The 6450-nt window shown below is 41.2% G+C and overlaps 1 non-coding gene and 5 pseudogenes across 1 annotated transcript; all 6 read left to right on the top strand.

Annotated features, from left to right (window-relative positions):
• The first annotated feature begins 610 nt into the window (after nt 1-610).
• Nucleotides 611-729, top strand: LOC137115802 (5S ribosomal RNA). The gene has a single exon (XR_010913556.1). It is a non-coding gene; the product is annotated as a 5S ribosomal RNA (ribosomal RNA).
• An 857-nt stretch (nt 730-1586) lies between these two features.
• On the top strand, nt 1587-1705 carry LOC137115972 (5S ribosomal RNA; annotated as a pseudogene).
• Nucleotides 1706-2572: 867 nt separating this feature from the next.
• On the top strand, nt 2573-2691 carry LOC137116039 (5S ribosomal RNA; annotated as a pseudogene).
• Nucleotides 2692-3548: 857 nt separating this feature from the next.
• Nucleotides 3549-3667, top strand: LOC137116083 (5S ribosomal RNA; annotated as a pseudogene).
• Nucleotides 3668-4534: 867 nt separating this feature from the next.
• Nucleotides 4535-4653, top strand: LOC137115930 (5S ribosomal RNA; annotated as a pseudogene).
• An 867-nt stretch (nt 4654-5520) lies between these two features.
• Nucleotides 5521-5639, top strand: LOC137116110 (5S ribosomal RNA; annotated as a pseudogene).
• The last annotated feature ends 811 nt before the right edge of the window (nt 5640-6450 follow it).

Genomic DNA, 6450 nt, shown 5'->3' with positions numbered 1-6450 from the left:
TACACTTGCTGGAGTTTTAAAAGTACGGTTCCCAACAGCTAGCGAGGCTCTTTCTGGCATCAGCACCTGTTTGCTGTTCTTGGTTTCCAAACCTTATTTAGCATTTTTGAATTGTTAGGTTTTGTGCCGTGGTTTTGTTTATAAATTGTGTATTTTGTAAATAGTATTAAATCTGTAGGGGTGAACAGCCATTTTCTTTTGATTTTTTTCACTTGTTTTCACATTAGGGAGTTAGGGTTAGCGACTGTCTTTTGGTTTGTTTATTTCTATCAGGCTAGCTAGCACTTTCTGTGGGAAATGGCTTATTTTGTTTATTATGTTGGCCTTGGTTCGCCCTGAGTTGTAGTGTCATGTTTTATTTGACACTTTCTTTTGTTTAAAATAAATATCATTCTGTTGGAACATCTCGATCCTGGATTTTGGTTTGGGGATCGGAGAGGGAACATGCTAATTTATCTTTGTATGTTGCACCCTGACCCCCTAGACAGGGGCGTAACAGACCAGTACAGTTATAGTACTTTGTACTTTGCCACATTTATCTTCTTCTTAGCAAGTGTCATGCATTCTGCTTCTCCAGCGTTTTTAAGAGCTGTTGATGATGTCAAATGCAGCTTACGGCCATACCGCTCTCTAAGCGCCCGATCTCGTCCGATCTCGGCAGCCAAATAGAGCTGGGCCTGGTTAGTACTTGGTAGGAAGACCGCCTGGGAATACCAGGTGCTGTAAGCTTTTTTGCTTGGGTTTACGGGCAGCACAAGCTGGTGTTACTGCCTATTTATTCATAGAAATTGTTCTATATTTTCATCAAATTTTGTTCTTTCATTGCTGTTTTGCTACTTTATTGGTTTGTCAACCATCGTGCTTCATTACTAGTAGACCATGTTACGGTCCTGGCCATATGTGTTGTTTTTATTTTGTTGTTCTTATAGGTGCCCTGCCTGATTGGCCGGATTTGGGGGAAGTACAGGAAGCTGATTGGTCCATCCTACACTTCCTGGAGTTTTAAAAGTACGGTTCCCAACAGCTAGCGAGGCTCTTTCTGGCAGCAGCACCTGTTTGCTGTTCTTGGTTTCCAAACCTTATTTAGCATTTTTGAATTGTTAGGTTTTGTGCCGTGGTTTTGTTTATAAATTGTATATTTTGTAAATAGTATTAAATCTGTAGGGGTGAACTGCCATTTTCTTTGGACTGTTTTCACATTAGGGAGTTAGGGTTAGCGACTGTCTTTTGGTTTGTTTATTTCTATCAGGCTAGCTAGCACTTTCTGTGGGAAATGGCTTATTTTGTTTATTATGTTGGCCTTGGTTCGCCCTGAGTTGTAGTGTCATGTTTTGTTTGACACTTTCTTTCGTTTAAAATAAATATCATTCTGTTGGAACATCTCGATCCTGGATTTTGGTTTGGGGATCGGAGAGGGAACATGCTAATTTATCTTTGTATGTTGCACCCTGAGCCCCTAGACAGGGGCGTAACAGACCAGTACAGTTATAGTACTTTGTACTTTGCCACATTTATCTTCTTCTTAGCAAGTGTCATGCATTCTGCTTCTCCAGCGTTTTTAAGAGCTGTTGATGATGTCAAATGCAGCTTACGGCCACACCGCTCTCTAAGCGCCCGATCTCGTCCGATCTCGGCAGCCAAATAGGGCCGGGCCTGGTTAGTACTTGGTAGGAAGACCGCCTGGGAATACCAGGTGCTGTAAGCTTTTTTGCTTGGGTTTGCGGGCAGCACAAGCTGGTGTTACTGCCTATTTATTCATAGAAATTGTTCTATATTTTCATCAAATTTTGTTCTTTCATTGCTGTTTTGCTACTTTATTGGTTTGCCAACCATCGTGCTTCATTACTAGTAGACCATGTTACGGTCCTGGCCATATGTGTTGTTTTTATTTTCTTGTTCTTATAGGTGCCCTGCCTGATTGGCCGGATTTGGGGGAAGTACAGGAAGCTGATTGGTACATCATACACTTCCTGGAGATTTAAAAGTACGGTTCCCAACAGCTAGCGAGGCTCTTTCTGGCAGTAGCACCTGTTTGCTGTTCTTGGTTTCCAAACCTTATTTAGCATTTTTGAATTGTTAGGTTTTGTGCCGTGGTTTTGTTTATAAATTGTATATTTTGTAAATAGTATTAAATCTGTAGGGGTGAACAGCCATTTTCTTTTGATTGTTTTCTCTTGTTTTCACATTAGGGAGTTAGGGTTAGCGACTGTCTATTGGTTTGTTTATTTCTATCAGGCTAGCTAGAACTTTCTGTGGGAAAAGGCTTATTTTGTTTATTATGTTGGCCTTGGTTCGCCCTGAGTTGTAGTGTCATGTTTTGTTTGACACTTTCTTTCGTTTAAAATAAATATCATTCTGTTGGAACATCTCGATCCTGGATTTTGGTTTGGGGATCGGAGAGGGAACATGCTAATTTAGCTTTGTATGTTGCACCCTGAGCCCCTAGACAGGGGCGTAACAGACCAGTACAGTTATAGTACTTTGTACTTTGCCACATTTATCTTCTTCTTAGCAAGTGTCATGCATTCTGCTTCTCCAGCGTTTTTAAGAGCTGTTGATGATGTCAAATGCAGCTTACGGCCACACCGCTCTCTAAGCGCCCGATCTCGCCCGATCTCGGCAGCCAAATAGAGCCGGGCCTGGTTAGTACTTGGTAGGAAGACCGCCTGGGAATACCAGGTGCTGTAAGCTTTTTTGCTTGGGTTTACGGGCAGCTCAAGCTGGTGTTACTGCCTATTTATTCATAGAAATTGTTCTATATTTTCATCAAATTTTGTTCTTTCATTGCTGTTTTGCTACTTTATTGGTTTTTCAACCATCGTGCTTCATTACTAGTAGACCATGTTACGGTCGTGGCCATATGTGTTGTTTTTATTTTCTCGTTCTTATAGGTGCTCTTCCTGATTGGCCGGATTGAGGGGCAGTACAGGAAGCTGATTGGTCCATCCTACACTTCCTGGAGTTTTAAAAGTACGGTTCCCAACAGCTAGCGAGGCTCTTTCTGGCATCAGCACCTGTTTGCTGTTCTTGGTTTCCAAACCTTATTTAGCATTTTTGAATTGTTAGGTTTTGTGCCGTGGTTTTGTTTATAAATTGTATATTTTGTAATTCGTATTAAATCTGTAGGGGTGAACAGCCATTTTCTTTGGACTGTTTTCACATTAGGGAGTTAGGGTTAGCGACTGTCTTTTGGTTTGTTTATTTCTATCAGGCTAGCTAGCACTTTCTGTGGGAAATGGCTTATTTTGTTTATTATGTTGGCCTTGGTTCGCCCTGAGTTGTAGTGTCATGTTTTGTTTGACACTTTCTTTCGTTTAAAATAAATATCATTCTGTTGGAACATCTCGATACTGGATTTTGGTTTGGGGATCGGAGAGGGAACATGCTAATTTATCTTTGTATGTTGCACCCTGACCCCCTGGACAAGGGCCTAACAAACCAGTACAGTTATAGTACTTTGTACTTTGCCACATTTATCTTCTTCTTAGCAAGTGTCATGCATTCTGCTTCTCCAGCGTTTTTAAGAGCTGTTGATGATGTGAAATGCAGCTTACGGCCAAACAGCTCTCTAAGCGCCCGATCTCGTCCGATCTCGGCAGCCAAATAGAGCCGGGCCTGGTTAGTACTTGGTAGGAAGACCGCCTGGGAATACCAGGTGCTGTAAGCTTTTTTGCTTGGGTTTACGGGCAGCACAAGCTGGTGTTACTGCCTATTTATTCATAGAAATTGTTCTATATTTTCATCAAATTTTGTTCTTTCATTGCTGTTTTGCTACTTTATTGGTTTGTCAACCATCGTGCTTCATTACTAATAGACCATGTTACGGTCCTGGCCATATGTGTTGTTTTTATTTTCTTGTTCTTATAGGTGCCCTGCCTGATTGGCCGGATTTGGGGGAAGTACAGGAAGCTGATTGGTCCATCCTACACTTCCTGGAGTTTTAAAAGTACGGTTCCCAACAGCTAGCGAGGCTCTTTCTGGCATCAGCACCTGTTTGCTGTTCTTGGTTTCTAAACCTTATTTAGCATTTTTGAATTGTTAGGTTTTGTGCCGTGGTTTTGTTTATAAATTGTATATTTTGTAAATAGTATTAAATCTGTAGGGGTGAACTGCCATTTTCTTTTGATTGTTTTCTCTTGTTTTCACATTAGGGAGTTAGGGTTAGCGACTGTCTTTTGGTTTGTTTCTTTCTATCAGGCTAGCTAGCACTTTCTGTGGGAAATGGCTTATTTTGTTTATTATGTTGGCCTTGGTTCGCCCTGAGTTGTAGTGTCATGTTTTGTTTGACACTTTCTTTCGTTTAAAATAAATATCATTCTGTTGGAACATCTCGATCCTGGATTTTGGTTTGAGGATCGGAGAGGGAACATGCAAATTTATCTTTGTATGTTTCACCCTGACCCCCTAGACAGGGGCGTAACAGACCAGTACAGTTATAGTACTTTGTACTTTGCCACATTTATCTTCTTCTTAGCAAGTGTCATGCATTCTGCTTCTCCAGTGTTTTTAAGAGCTGTTGATGATGTCAAATGCAGCTTACGGCCACACCGCTCTCTAAGCGCCCGATCTCGTCCGATCTCGGCAGCCAAATAGAGCCGGGCCTGGTTAGTACTTGGTAGGAAGACCGCCTGGGAATACCAGGTGCTGTAAGCTTTTTTGCTTGGGTTTGCGGGCAGCACAAGCTGGTGTTACTGCCTATTTATTCATAGAAATTGTTCTATATTTTCATCAAATTTTGTTCTTTCATTGCTGTTTTGCTACTTTATTGGTTTGCCAACCATCGTGCTTCATTACTAGTAGACCATGTTACGGTCCTGGCCATATGTGTTGTTTTTATTTTCTTGTTCTTATAGGTGCCCTGCCTGATTGGCCGGATTGGGGCGCAGTACAGGAAGCTGATTGGTCCATCCTACACTTCCTGGAGTTTTAAAAGTACGGTTCCCAACAGCTAGCGAGGCTCTTTCTGGCATCAGCACCTGTTTGCTGTTCTTGGCTTCTAAACCGTATTTAGCATTTTTGAATTGTTAGGTTTTGTGCCGTGGTTTTGTTTATAAATTGTATATTTTGTAAATAGTATTAAATCTGTAGGGGTGGACTGCCATTTTCTTTTGATTGTTTTCTCTTGTTTTCACATTAGGGAGTTAGGGTTAGCGACTATCTTTTGGTTTGTTTATTTCTATCAGGCTAGCTAGAACTTTCTGTGGGAAATGGCTTATTTTGTTTATTATGTTGGCCTTGGTTCGCCCTGAGTTGTAGTGTCATGTTTTGTTTGACACTTTCTTTCGTTTAAAATAAATATCATTCTGTTGGAACATCTCGATCCTGGATTTTGGTTTGGGGATCGGAGAGGGAACATGCAAATTTATCTTTGTATGTTTCACCCTGACCCCCTAGACAGGGGCGTAACAGACCAGTACAGTTATAGTACTTTGTACTTTGCCACATTTATCTTCTTCTTAGCAAGTGTCATGCATTCTGCTTCTCTAGCGTTTTTAAGAGCTGTTGATGATGTCAAATGCAGCTTACGGCCACACCGCTCTCTAAGCGCCCGATATCGTCCGATCTCGGCAGCCAAATAGAGCCGGGCCTGGTTAGTACTTGGTAGGAAGACCGCCTGGGAATACCAGGTGCTGTAAGCTTTTTTGCTTGGGTTTACGGGCAGCACAAGCTGGTGTTACTGCCTATTTATTCATAGAAATTGTTCTATATTTTCATCAAATTTTGTTCTTTCATTGCTGTTTTGCTACTTTATTGGTTTGTCAACCATCGTGCTTCATTACTAGTAGACCATGTTACGGTCCTGGCCATATGTGTTGTTTTTATTTTCTTGTTCTTATAGGTGCCCTGCCTGATTGGCCGGATTGGGGGGCAGTACAGGAAGCTGATTGGTCCATCCTACACTTCCTGGAGTTTTAAAAGTACGGTTCCCAACAGCTAGCGAGGCTCTTTCTGGCATCAGCACCTGTTTGCTGTTCTTGGTTTCTAAACCTTATTTAGTATTTTTGAATTGTTAGGTTTTGTGCCGTGGTTTTGTTTATAAATTGTATATTTTGTAAATAGTATTAAATCTGTAGGGGTGAACTGCCATTTTCTTTGGACTATTTTCACATTAGGGAGTTAGGGTTAGCGATTGTCTTTTGGTTTGTTTATTTCTATCAGGCTAGCTAGCACTTTCTGTGGGAAATGGCTTATTTTGTTTATTATGTTGGCCTTGGTTCGCCCTGAGTTGTAGTGTCATATTTTGTTTGACACTTTCTTTCGTTTAAAATAAATATCATTCTGTTGGAACATCTCGATCCTGGATTTTGGTTTGGGGATCGGAGAGGGAACATGCTAATTTATCTTTGTATGTTGCACCCTGAGCCCCTAGACAGGGGCGTAACAGACCAGTACAGTTATAGTACTTTGTACTTTGCCACATTTATCTTCTTCTTAGCAAGTGTCATGCAT

This window comes from Channa argus, unplaced genomic scaffold, assembly GCF_033026475.1.
Source record: "Channa argus isolate prfri unplaced genomic scaffold, Channa argus male v1.0 Contig030, whole genome shotgun sequence".
Lineage (NCBI taxonomy): Eukaryota > Metazoa > Chordata > Actinopteri > Anabantiformes > Channidae > Channa > Channa argus.
The sequence above is the reverse complement of the archived record's forward strand: the minus strand, read 5'-3'. Positions and strand labels throughout refer to the sequence as shown.